Here is a 12,579-nt window from a genome sequence, read left to right as displayed (position 1 = left end):
CTCCAACAATTTAACCACTATACCATACTGGCTCGTACTAATGAATGTTACAGGAGATAAGATTTGCCATGAATGGGCAATTACTATATACGGAATAAAAAGCAGCTTGACACTTTGCATTCCAACTAGAATTTGTAAATGAAGAGTACTGAAACCTCTCAAGGCTGTCATTTAAGAAGGGATCTCTTTCCCCATTGCAGCTACAGGATTGTAACTCAGCAGCCCTTTTCTTTTGTGCATTATTCTGATTTTTTTTTTAAACACACACATCCCTAACGTCTTTTTAACATTTTATTGAAAAATTGGGAACGCTGTCAAAACCCTCCTGCATCTTTCTTCCATCTCTCTCCGAGGTGCAGCCCCTGGAGCGTAATTGTCAGTACTGATGAATACATCCCACAGAGTTGTCTATAGTTGTGATTGGGTATCTCTAAGAACCTTGTGGTCAGTCCTTTGTTGCAATCAATTGGCCCTACTCTGCTGAAAGGGAAGGCTCTGAGGGAGGGGGGGGGAGCCCAAAAATGAGACTGGGGAAATCTAAACATGACCTGGGGAATTTTTCTGGTCCAAGCCTGTATTGCCTTTGTCAAAACCAATCCATAAATTGTATTATGGGGGACAGCTGGAGATTTCTAAAGTAAAAGAAGTACTTTCTGCATTGTGACAGCAATACAATTTTCTTGGAAAATCCAGGTAAAATGGGGTTGAATTCAGACATTGATGCAATACTGCAGATATTTTTGTACAGATACTTCCCTTCGCAGCATCTGTTTTTGTGTGCTGCACTCCATTTTTCTTCCTTTGTACAGGTATTGCTATGAATAGAGAGTGCTGATGGTAGAAGAAAATAAGCTCACGAAACAAGTATATCACACTTAAGGAGAGGGTTTTTTTTGCCCTAGAAAAACCAAAACAATACAATACATTAAAAAGAGAAAGATGCTTAGGGAAACAAGAAAAGGAGAGGAAAAGGAAAGGAGAAAAATAACAGCAACTGTCCTTAAAATTGATTTATCGAAGATATTAAATGTTATCTCCACCCTACCTTTGAATTCAGTTGTTGGGCATTTATAGCAATTGGCCAAATCCAGTTTCGGTCAGGAGTTTTGAGGGCAACTAGGATGTAGTCTTTTGGCACTGTTGAAGGAAAAGTCTTCATCATGATTCATCCAAGTTGGGGATAAACAACATGGCGACTGCTTTAAAAAGAAGGTTGCAGTTTATTGAAGAGCCAGACAGCAAGATGGTTCTGGCAGGAAAGAGGAGAGAAAAAGAAGCGAGCACATGTGGGGAGTAGGTTTTTATACCCTCTGGAGCCTTTTGTTTGAAGTAGTTTCCTGTTCCTGTTTTAGGTTTTGTATTTCCTGTGTCACATATTCTGACCTGAGTCTGGGTGTGTCTTTCTGGTATTCTTGATGGTGGTAGGTTAATCCTATTATGTCCAAAGGTCATATCATGCTTCCCTGGTACTGGGGCTAATGACTCTTAGAGTTTGGGTGAGGTATGCAGATTTTAGGTGTCTTTGCTTCTTGATTTCCTTTTGAGGAAATATATTTTTCTGCCCTTTTAATATTTCCTTCTCTGGGGGGCTGACTTCCCACACCGCTTACTAAAGGGTGCAGCTTAAAACAGTAAGTCACTTTAGTCAGAAGAAGAAAACCAAAACGTATGTGTGTGGGATATTGTACGAAAAGTGAGGAAATTGGTGGCTAATGAGAAGGGGAAGATAGAGGAGACGTGTCAGAGCACTGTTGGCAACTTGAAGATGTATGGACTCCAGTTCCCAGAATTCCCCAGCCATCATGGGGTGAAGTCCACATATCTTAAAGCTGTTAAGATGAGAAATACGGTGCTGGAGTAATGGAATATATAGACTTAAAAGAATTGGAGAGATCCTCCAGTAAAACCACCCAGGTCCCACTTGACTGGATTCAGGACTGGGACAGCTTCTACTTAAAAGCACAAGAATTCAGAGGCTGTGATTGTTTTTCCAAAATCTGTATGGAGATGATTAATAAGCCCTGGTCAAAAAAGAAGCCAGTTTTAAGGGGAAAAAAACTACATTCATATAACATCCTAACACGGTCTTTGGCAGGGCTTTGGCTTACTAGGTTTATAAAGCCAGCAATTATGTTTAAGGCTCAATATTGTGTATGAAGCCTGCTAATTCTGACTTAATCAACAAGCTGTAGGAAAGGCAATCACAACTGTGCAAGTATTAGACCAGTTAATGACTCTGATTGAATTAGTGCAGTGTTTCTCAACCTTGGCAGCTTTAATATGTATGGATCAAATCCCAGAATTCCTCAGCCAGCATGCTTGGAATTGAAGTCCACACATCTTTAAGTTGCCAAGATTGAGAAGCACCAATCTACAATTTCCAGCAACTATAGGAGATCTGGGCCAAAATTGAATCCCGGCAGCTTAGCTACAGGGAGTCCTCAACTTATGATCACAACTGAGCCCAAAATTTCTGTTTGTTAAGTGAGACATTTAAGTGAGTTTGCTCCATTTTGTGACCTTTCTTTCCACAACTGTTAAGTGAATCACTGCAGTTGATAAGTCAGTAAGCTGGTTGTTAAGTGAATCTGGCTTCCTCATTGACTTTGCTGGTCAGAAGGTTGCAAAAGATGGATCACGCAACCTTGGGACACAGCAACAGTCATAAGTATGAACCAGTTGCCAAGCACCTGAATTTTGATCACATGATCATGGGGATGCTTCAAAGATTGTAACAGAAAAATGGTCCTAAGTCACTTTTTTCAGTGCCATTGTAACTTTGAACCATCACTAAATGAACTGTTGTAAATTGAGGACCATTGTTCTTAGCATATTGTTATGGTTCCGGCTAATGAAACACTTCAAAGAACTTCCAGGCATTGATTTCCCTAAAAGTCTTTTATTGCTTCAAAATGTGGGCACAGGCATAACGAAGTCTATGCTAAGATCTAAGTTCTCTTCCTCTGAGCAGTTAAATTATCAGCAAGTTCCCCCCCTAAATTAGCTGTCATATATCACATTATCCAATTAGTGTGAAGGTCAAAGGTTTCCTTCCTTTTTCTTATGCTCTGCATTAACTCTAAAAATACCAGACAGTTCTGCATATTGTCAAAGCAAGAATATACAGTATTTGTAGCATTGACAACTGTAGTGGCTATTCCTTCTGCCCATTACACCTCGTTCACACATACTAAATTATAAATCAAGTTTCACAAACCACAGTGGCTAAATTCATGCATTGTAATAAGCCAAGCCAAATAGTCTATATTTTGACTAATGGGATATATAAACACAGCTGCTTTCTGCCCCAATATTCTGAAATGCTATTTATTTGGATATCATGGATATCAAAGTTGGACATTACATACGTAATTGTGGCAAATGCTTCAGAATCAAGTCCTTATTCTCCTTGGAATTGCTGGAATCTAACCTACTGTATAACTGCATTTAAAAAGAAAATGCCATCATAGCAGATCATTTAAGACGAAGTTCAGCTAGAAAAGGAAAGAGGGAAAAAAAGACAGTTCTAGAAATGATTTCCTAAAGGAAATCGAACCTGGATGTTCTTTGAAAAGAAGATACTGAAGTTGAAGCTCAGATACTTTGGCCACCAAATGAGAAGAGTGGACTCCTTGGAAAAGACCCTGATGTTGGGAAAGATTGAAGGCAAAAGGGGAAGGGAATGGCAGAGGATGAGATGGTTAGATCATGTCTTTGACGGAATGAACATGAATTTGGGAAAACTCCAGAAGATAGGGGAGTCTACCATGCTGTTCATGGGTTGCAAAGAGTTGGACGTGACTGACTAAGCGACTGAAAAACAACTAGAAATGAGCAAATGGAGTAACAGAAATTGTTGTCTTCTATGACATCACAATTGTCCAACAACTGCATGCACATCAGCTATTGTGAATGATCATGGACCTCAAGCTTTTTTGATTCAATATGAAGGTATAGAGGTAAAAAAGTGAGGACAATTAACCAGTGGAACAGCTTGCCTTCAGAAATCATGGGAGCTCCATCACTGGAGGTTTTTAAGAAGAGACTAGACAGTCACTTGTCTAAAATTGTAAGGGTTCTCCTGCTTGAGCAGGGGGATGGACTAGAAGATCTCCAAAGTCCCTTCCAGCTTCTATTCTATTCTATTCTATTCTATTCTATTCTATTCTATTCTATTCTATTCTATTCTAAATTGTTGGTCACTCTGAGGGCTGCTATGCAAGGATCTCACTTGCAAAGGACTTCAATCAACATTTAGCTCCATAATTGGAATGATCAGGAGGATCAATCTTTTTCATTCATGGCAGTTACTTTCCAAGGCCACTCATTCTCATTTACTGGGCCATTGACCTCAGTGCATAAAAACAATATAGAAAGAGATTACATTGATATAGGATGCAATGAGAAGATGGTGGGGGAGAAATGAATGTCCTGTCTCTGGACTTTTCCACCTGTTAAAAAAAGCTCATTCATCTCCAGGCACAGGAGATAGGTTTCCTGAAAAATTAATGGATTTTAGTTTGAAGATGACCCATTATACATGTCAAGGTCTGGGCTGAACTTTTCTGAGCTCGGAAGGTAACTGGGTTGGACACGGTCATGCTTGGTTGGGAAATTGCTGGAGAAAATCAGAGACATAAAGTAAAGTGTAAAGTCTGAAAGCACTGCGAGAAGACAAAGGTTCTCCTAAGTTGTCCGTTCTAATGGGTTAAATATATGTTCATTTCTTAGAATTAGAATAGAATAGAGCTGGAAAGGGATCTTAGAGGTCTGCTAGTCCAACCCCCTGCTCAATCAAGAGAACCTACACCATCTTGAACAGGTGATTGTCTAGTCCAGTGGTTCTCAACCTGTGGGTCGGGACCCCATTTGGGGTCGAACGACCATTTCACGTCGCCAAACAAGGCAGTCCGCCATTTTTTTCCCCCTTTCCTTAGCTGTGCTACTCCTTTTTATTCTATTGGCTTTTGAAAGCCAATAGAATAGACTCTCTTGAATAGAGTCTAATTCTATTGGCTTTCAAAAGCCAATAGGAATTGTCCAGGCTGTCTCTGCCCTGCTGAGCCTGCCAAAAGTCCCATTCTGCAAATGGTGCTGCACCAGTTGAATAGTCCTCGACTTACGACCGGTTGAGTAGTCCTTGACTTACGACCGGTTGGGGGTCGCGGCATTAAAAAGGTTGAGAACCACTGGTCTAGTCTTTTCTTTAAAATCTCCAGTGATGGAGTGCCCACGATTTCTGGGGGCAAGCTGTTCCACTTTGATTGTCCTCACTGTCAGGAAGTTTCTCCTTAATTCCAGGTTGCTTCTCTTATGCCCTGTAAGCATTACACTCACCACCTTCTTCTATATACATGGAAATATCAGTAATAATAGAAAGTTCTCAGGAAGATTCTGATTTCCCATTTGTAAACCCAAACAATCTACAGGTAGTCCTTAACTTACAACTGTAATTGAGCCCAAAATTTCTGTTGCTACTTGAGACATTTGTTGAATGAGTTTTGCCCCATTTTATGACCTTTCTTGCCAGAGTTGTTAAGTGAATCACTGCAGTTATTAAGTTAGTAGCATGGCTGTAAAGTGAATCTGGCTTCCCCATTGACCTTGCTTGTCAGAAATTCACAAAAGGTGATGACTCTGGGGACACAGCATCCAGCATAAATATGAACCAGTTGCCAAATATCTGAATTTTGATGCTGCGACTATGGGGATTCACATAGTGAAGTTACACTGCCGTTGTAACTTCATCATTAAATCAACTGTTGTAAGTCAAGGACTGCCTGTGTTTCTCATTGCATTTTTTGTCTCCTCCTGTTTTCCCCTCTTCCTCAAGGCAGTTAGGGCCTTCAATTTTTTTTCTCTCTTCATAATTGGAAAACACCCCAGGACTGCATTGCTTTTAAGCAGTGACTGATGTGTGTTCATGGGGTTCTCTGGCTTGAGTGAATGCAAGAGAATTATGGTGTAGTAAATTGTAAGAAAAATCACTTCCTTAATATCTCTCAACAGTTGCTGCCAGCTGATTCCCCGCCCTAGTATCCTCTCCTGAACAAAGAACAGGCTTATACTTGGAGGTTCTATAAAACCCAGTTAAACATTGTTTTATGTTAGATATGTCATTCTGGCAAAGGTCCCCTCCAGGGAGATTTGGTTGGAAGCAAACCAAGCCTCAGGCAAACAGAGGCATCCTGCTGTGTTTTGCACATAATTTGATAGGTCCCCTCCCCTTTTAATATGTATACATATTCCCCTGTTCCCTTGCTGTTTGGTCCTTTCCTTTTCCCAGCTTCTAAGTTGCTGTCAGAGTTGTTAAACCATCAAGTATGCTTAAGCAGCGGTAGCTTTGACATTCAATGGCCCAGGCACTGCAGGTGGCTCCATTGGAATCTGTCAGGGTAGCTTGGTGGTTGCTAAAAACTTAAGGACATGGTGTTGCAAATGTGCTTAATTACATGCCAATCCATTTGGCCAAATGGAAGTACCTTTTGGCTAAATGGTAGTTCATGAACCTGGGCCACTCATGCTTTTAACAAGAAAAGTATTGAAACTTAACAGAGTAACAGAACAACAGAGCTGAAAGGGACCTTGGAGGTCTTCTAGTCCAACTCCCTGCTCAAGCAGTATACCAGGGGTTTTCACACTTGGCCCTTTTATGACTTGTGGACTTCAACTCCCAGAATTCCTCAGCCAGCCACAATCTCTTCTTAATAACCTCCAGTGATGGAGCACCCATTCTGGAGCAAGCCATTCCACTGGTTAATTGTTAATTGTTCTCACTCTAAGGAAATTTCTCCTTATTTCTAAATTGGTTCTGTCCTTGGTGAGTTTCATTCACTGCTTCTTGTCCTGCCTTCAGGTGCTTGGGAGAATTTGGTTGCTCTTTCTGGCAGCCCCTCAAATATTAGAACACCACTCTCATGTCATCCCTAGACCCTCTCTTCACTAAACTTGTTGTTGTTGTTGTTACTTGCGAAGTCATGTCCGACTCATCGTGACCCCATGGACAACATTCCTCCAGGCCTTCCTGTCCTCTACCATCTTCTGGAGTCCATTTAAGCTCACATCTACTGCTCCAGTGACTCCATCCAGCCACCTCATTCTTTGTCATCCCCTTCTTCTCTTGCCCTCAATCTTTCCCAGCATTAGGCTTCAGTGAGTCCTTCCTTCTCATTAGGTGGCCAAAGTACTTGAGTTTCAACTCTTCACTAAACTAGACATCCCCAATTCCTGCAACTGTTCTTCATATGTTTTAGCCTCCAGCCCTTTAATCATCTATGTTTCTCTTCTCTACACTTTTTATAGAGTCTCAACATCTTTTTTGTGCTTCTGATGCCTTTTGTGCAGTATGTTTAGAAAGTGGTCTAGGGACTATGGTTTGAGGCTACACTGTTGGACCTATTGTGTCTTCCAGAGTTTCATCTAATTGCTTATGCATTTCAATAGCTACATAAAATCATGGGAAAAGATTGTCCAGAGCTTTGGAATGATATACTGTTTTTTTCTTTTCATCCCCTTCTAAGGGATACTCTTGAACACTGCCCAGATTAAGTAAAGGAGTAGATAAAGGAGACCCAGCTGAAAATCAATCTAGATAAGTTGACAGCATTGTTGATAAATAAGAAGCTGGGTTCAGAAATTAAGGATTGACTGGTTGTGGGTGCGGTTGTATTTCTTCTGAAAGAGCGATCTGCAGTATTCCCTGACTTTCAGTTGTCGCTGGATTCACAGGTGGCAACAAAGGGTTTTGGGTTTTTTCCCTCACAACTAAGGCTAGTATGGCACTTGTAACTGTTTTGAAGCCAATCAATTTGGCTGTGAGCATGCATGTTTTGTTTATACTCTTTCAACATTATCACAATGTACTGTATGTGGAATTACCTTAGAAAAATATTCTGAAGTTCTAATTTTGCATTATGACCAGAACCATTTTTATAAACATGATACTCAAGACTTGCTTTTTGCTCTGTAATTACGTCTTCCCTTCCTCCTTGTTCTTCTTCTCCTTTCTCTTACTCTTTTCTCCTTCTCCTTCTCCTTCATAATGTACAAAGAAGCAAGAAAGTCAGGTGCAGAAAATATGACTAGCCAGCACTGGAGAGAAGCCCATGGGAACTACAATCCATTGCCTATCCTGGTTGAAATGACCACCTTCCAGCATGTTCCTTCAATGCAATGTAAATACACTGCATTTCTTTCAAAATGTAAATATGAGTATTGCTATCTCTCTTCCCCAAAATTGAACTAGTTCAGGGGTCTTCAAACTTGGCCCTTTTATGACATGTGGACTTCAACTCCCAGAATTCCTCAGCCAGGCACTCTGGCTGAGGAATTCTGGGAGTTGAAGTCCACAAACCATAGAAGGGCCAAGTATGAAGACCCCTGAACTAGATAATCCTTGTGAATAGAGTTGGATAGGAACCCTATTAAAGCAAAGAAAAATGGAAGATTGAGTATAAATGACTGATGTTGTAGTTGGGGGCTGTTTTTAGGACCCACAATAGGCTGTAACAGACTTATTACAAGAACAGAGGTTTACTATGGAGAAAAAAGTTAAATTAAGCATATCGGCAATGTATAGAAAAGAGAGAATGAGGGTGAAGAGATCCAGTTGAGAAGAGTGAGTATTTAATTTTATTATCCTTGCAATGTTCAAGTACCATGCATTTTTAGTATACTTGGAATTCTTAGAAATGGATATTTGAGAGGAAATGAATACTGTTTTGTAGAAAACCTGCTTTGAAGCTTCATAGATTTGGAAGTCTAACTGGTCATTAATCTTCTAAGGAAAAAAAATTCAAAAGCACTGCATAGTTCCGGTTTCCATTCCATCTCTGCCCAAAGGCCACTCATCCTCCTTTATTTATTCCCAATTTTGCAACTAGGAAGTCCCACTTCTTCTGCTCATAATTTTCAGTTATTCACATATAAACTAGGGCAATGTGAGGAAGGTTATAGAACACCTTCCTATATTTTTGTTCATAAATTGTAAAATACAGCACATTCTACAGTAGGGTGGGAAGAATTTCTATTTTGTGTCGGCAATAATGGTGTTGGAAGACAAATGGTAGAAGCATTCCTTTTGTTTCATTTGAAAGAGGGCAGGGAAAAAGTATTATATCAACCTCCTTTCAAAGACCACTTCATTTCTAGCTTAGTGCTACCATGCAGGTGTTGGACCACAGCTTCTATCACTGTAACCCTGTCCATAGTGGTAGTAACAATAACAACAACAACAACAATGTTGGAGGGGACCTTGGAGGTCATCTAGTTCAACCCCCTGCTCAGGCAGGAAACCCTATACCATTTCAGACAAAATAGTTGGTTTGATGAAAACACAGACAGATCATCAGTGGGCAGGATGGAGAGAGACAAATATAAACAAACGAAAAGGAACTCCACTTCTGTAGAATGCTGGAAAAATAGCATCAAGATAATTACAAACTTTAGAATGTTCTTATTAATGAACGGCGTGATGGCCTAGTGTACCTCAGCCTCACAGTCAAAGGCACCACAGCACTTGCAAGTTGGTGACCCAGTTTGGGCACGGAACTACGGGCAAGGGGCACTGTGGGCGGTAGCTGTGGTTTGTAAGGTGACTGGGCCACTTTCTTACGAAGTGGTCCTGAAAGATGGTCGCATGCTACGCAGGCACATCAACCAACTGCGGCAAAGGGTAGCAAACCAGCCAACAACTCATGACTCTAATGATAGTCTAGCTCATGATTCTTGTGACAGTCAAACTCAGGAGCAGCACGATGGCAGTAGTGCATTAGAATCTGCCAGTGATGGCGGAACTCTCCGACTAAGAGATGGGCTCTAGCGTCTGGTGAGTCAGACCCAAACACTGATACTTCAACCAATAGGCAATGCCAGCAGACGGCTTCATTTTCTGGACCGGTGGAGTCTGCTCCACCTTTGGACACTGGCTCAGGTCTACCAGGACAGACCAGCCACAGAGACTCGAATCTACCCGTAATGGACGGGTCCCCAAACCTGGCAGGCGAGCTCCACAGACGGGGGTCCTCCAGCAGTTCTGGGGCGTTCAGAACGGGCGAAAAGGCCACCAACACATTTAAAGGAATATGTTCAATAATTGTCCTTTTGAACTATCTAGGGCAGGGGTAGGCAACCTTGGCTCTTTTATGACTCATGGACTTCAACTCCCAGCACAGCTGGCTCAGGAATTCTGGGAGTTGAAGTCCATGAGTCATAAAAGAGCCAAGGTTGCCTACCCCGATCTAGGGGGAAGGGGTGTAATGTATTGATGTGAATTACTTGGAAATGTTGAAAAAACGGTCATAAGACTCTGTCAGTTAAGTGCCAGACTTTCTGTCTACAAGCTCATTAACTTGTGTTAAAGTGGGAAGTAGTGCTTGAATCCTATTGGCCTCCACCTTGTTGCTGAGTGTATAATTAGGGGTGGAGTGGCAGTTATCCAGGTTTAAACTTTTACTAAAGAGTTGTTTAACCTGCTGCCTCGTCGATGCCTCACCGAGCACCAAACATAAGATTTTCCATCTTGGACCAGTTCAAGTCACATTGTCTGGTTCCCATGCTGCATTTCTGGTTCCCATACTGCGTTTCGGTTGGTAAGGCTGTCTCTCTTCCAGTGTCATTCCACTGATACCTCTTCATACAACTTAAAACAAAAAATGCCCTGATTCATTAATAGAATAGAAAAAAAGATGGACTTAAAAAAAAAATCTCACAGATGAAATTGACGAGTGTTCTGCTATTTTTCTTTTCTAACTGCAGTAACAGGAAAAAAATGTTAATGATGTTTTCTCTGCTTTCTTCCTTTACCAGTTCAGGTGGGATAAAGAAGCAGCAGACTCCATCAACCATGATAAACATGGTCTGGACAGGACATGTCAAGAGGTTGATTCTCTTTTAGAGAGATTTCTTTTCTCCTTCCTTATTTTGAAGATGTCCTGCTGGTATTTTCAGCTAACTTAACTGATGGAGATGAAGGAAGTTGTTAATGCTGGTGTTGTGGCTTTCTGATATGCCTCTCTCCAGCCCTCTGAAAATTCTCTGGATGTTCACCTTCTCCATTTGGGGGGAAAAAAAGAATCGCAAGAAAACAACTAAGCTCAGAGAACACCAAGGACCTCTCATTTCAGCCCTAAGCTACAAAGACTTTCCTTTACTGGAGGGGTTCCTATCTTATGCCCTCTTTAGAAAGTTATCTTAAGCTCTTAGAAGGCTCAAAAATGATCCAATGGCCTTTGGTCACCTCATAATTGAGCACTGCAGACTCGGGCATCAGCATTGCCCACAAAACTCTTCTTTTTCAGGGAAAGAAACCTTGCAAACCAATTCACTTTCATCCAGAGAAACCAGGCTAGAAGGAAAGAAAAGCAGGATAATGTTTCCACATGGCACTTCCCACATGGCCCGGGGGAAGGAGGGGCCATACCACGCAGGGGTCCAGAGATAGTTGAGGAATGAGCTGTTGACTAAGAAGGGACTCTCAGAGCCAACAGTCTTTGCTTGCTGCGAAGCTACCAGTTGCTGGGTGAAACCTGAAACCTGCTTGGACGTGGGGGGGGGGGGGAGGTTGGCCTTGCCCACTTACTAGCCTGTTGTGTTATATCTTCACACATTTTGGACCCGCCTCAGCTGTGAATTCTGAGCCTCACTCATTCAAGTACAGCTGGAGCTCAGCATTGAGAGTTTGACGTTTGGTGTCAGCGTTCAACAGGAGGAACCAACAACTTTACACAACAGTGTCAGCCCTTATTTAGCCTGTCTGCGTTTCCTTTTTGAAACTGGAGTTGCAGGGACCTTCACTTTGATTTGAATATTATCTTGCCTTCTGGAGAGGTTTTTTTTTTTTCCTTTTCCGTTCTGCTTTTTCATCTTTGAAACGAAGGCTCTGGTTTGGAATTAGTGCCTGCACGGATCAGTTCAGCTGCTAGGAACAGGGTAAGTGGCATTAAAATACCATTCGCTTCAAGTGACCGAATACCAGCAAAAGAATATGATCTTCCAGCAGGTCGAACTCCCTCACTGCTGATACAACAGCTTCTTTCTAATGCAATGTTGGAGAAGTTGCAGTAGGAGTTTAAAGGCTTCTCTAGGGTGATCTACATTTTGATGAAAGAAACTTGAGTAGTAACGCTTCTTGGTTTTTTGTCTTCTCTGAAAGTTAGAATTGGAGTTCATATCTAAATGGGGGGGGGGGGAATCTATAAAATCTTCTGTCCTAAATTTCTTAAATTAAGAAGACTTGCCATTTCTTCAGCCTCATCCTTAGCATGTTCTTATTCCAAAGCAACACCTGTAGGAAACGTCTCAAGCATTTTGAGCATCACTAGAGTTGGTTTTCTGATAATTCCTCCAATTATAATTTGCCAATTATAATGGCAAAAGTCTTCTATACTTCTATACTGGCACCAAATCAGTTCTTTTCAATTAACTCTTCAAAATCTCTGCCATGTAATTCGGATGACAAATTATTTATTTACTTTTTTTTTTTTTTAAAGGAGAGAGTGTTTTCTGTTTAAGGTGAGATTAGGTTTTGAGATGCGGTTAGTTAAATGTCAAGTGGGGCGAGAGATAAATCTTTTCAAACAA

The 12,579-nt window shown here is 41.2% G+C and overlaps 1 long non-coding RNA gene across 1 annotated transcript in view; it reads left to right on the top strand.

Annotated features, from left to right (window-relative positions):
* The first annotated feature begins 11,591 nt into the window (after window positions 1-11,591).
* Window positions 11,592-12,579, top strand: part of LOC120311428 — a 107,298-nt gene continuing 106,310 nt past the window's right edge. The window contains exon 1 of the long non-coding RNA XR_005557618.1: window positions 11,592-11,928. This is a non-coding gene — a long non-coding RNA (uncharacterized LOC120311428). The remainder of the gene's footprint in view (window positions 11,929-12,579) is intronic.

Source organism: Crotalus tigris, unplaced genomic scaffold, assembly GCF_016545835.1.
Source record: "Crotalus tigris isolate CLP2741 ecotype Arizona unplaced genomic scaffold, ASM1654583v1 scf7180000018362.849699, whole genome shotgun sequence".
Lineage (NCBI taxonomy): Eukaryota > Metazoa > Chordata > Lepidosauria > Squamata > Viperidae > Crotalus > Crotalus tigris.
This window is presented reverse-complemented; position numbering and strand designations above follow the sequence as displayed.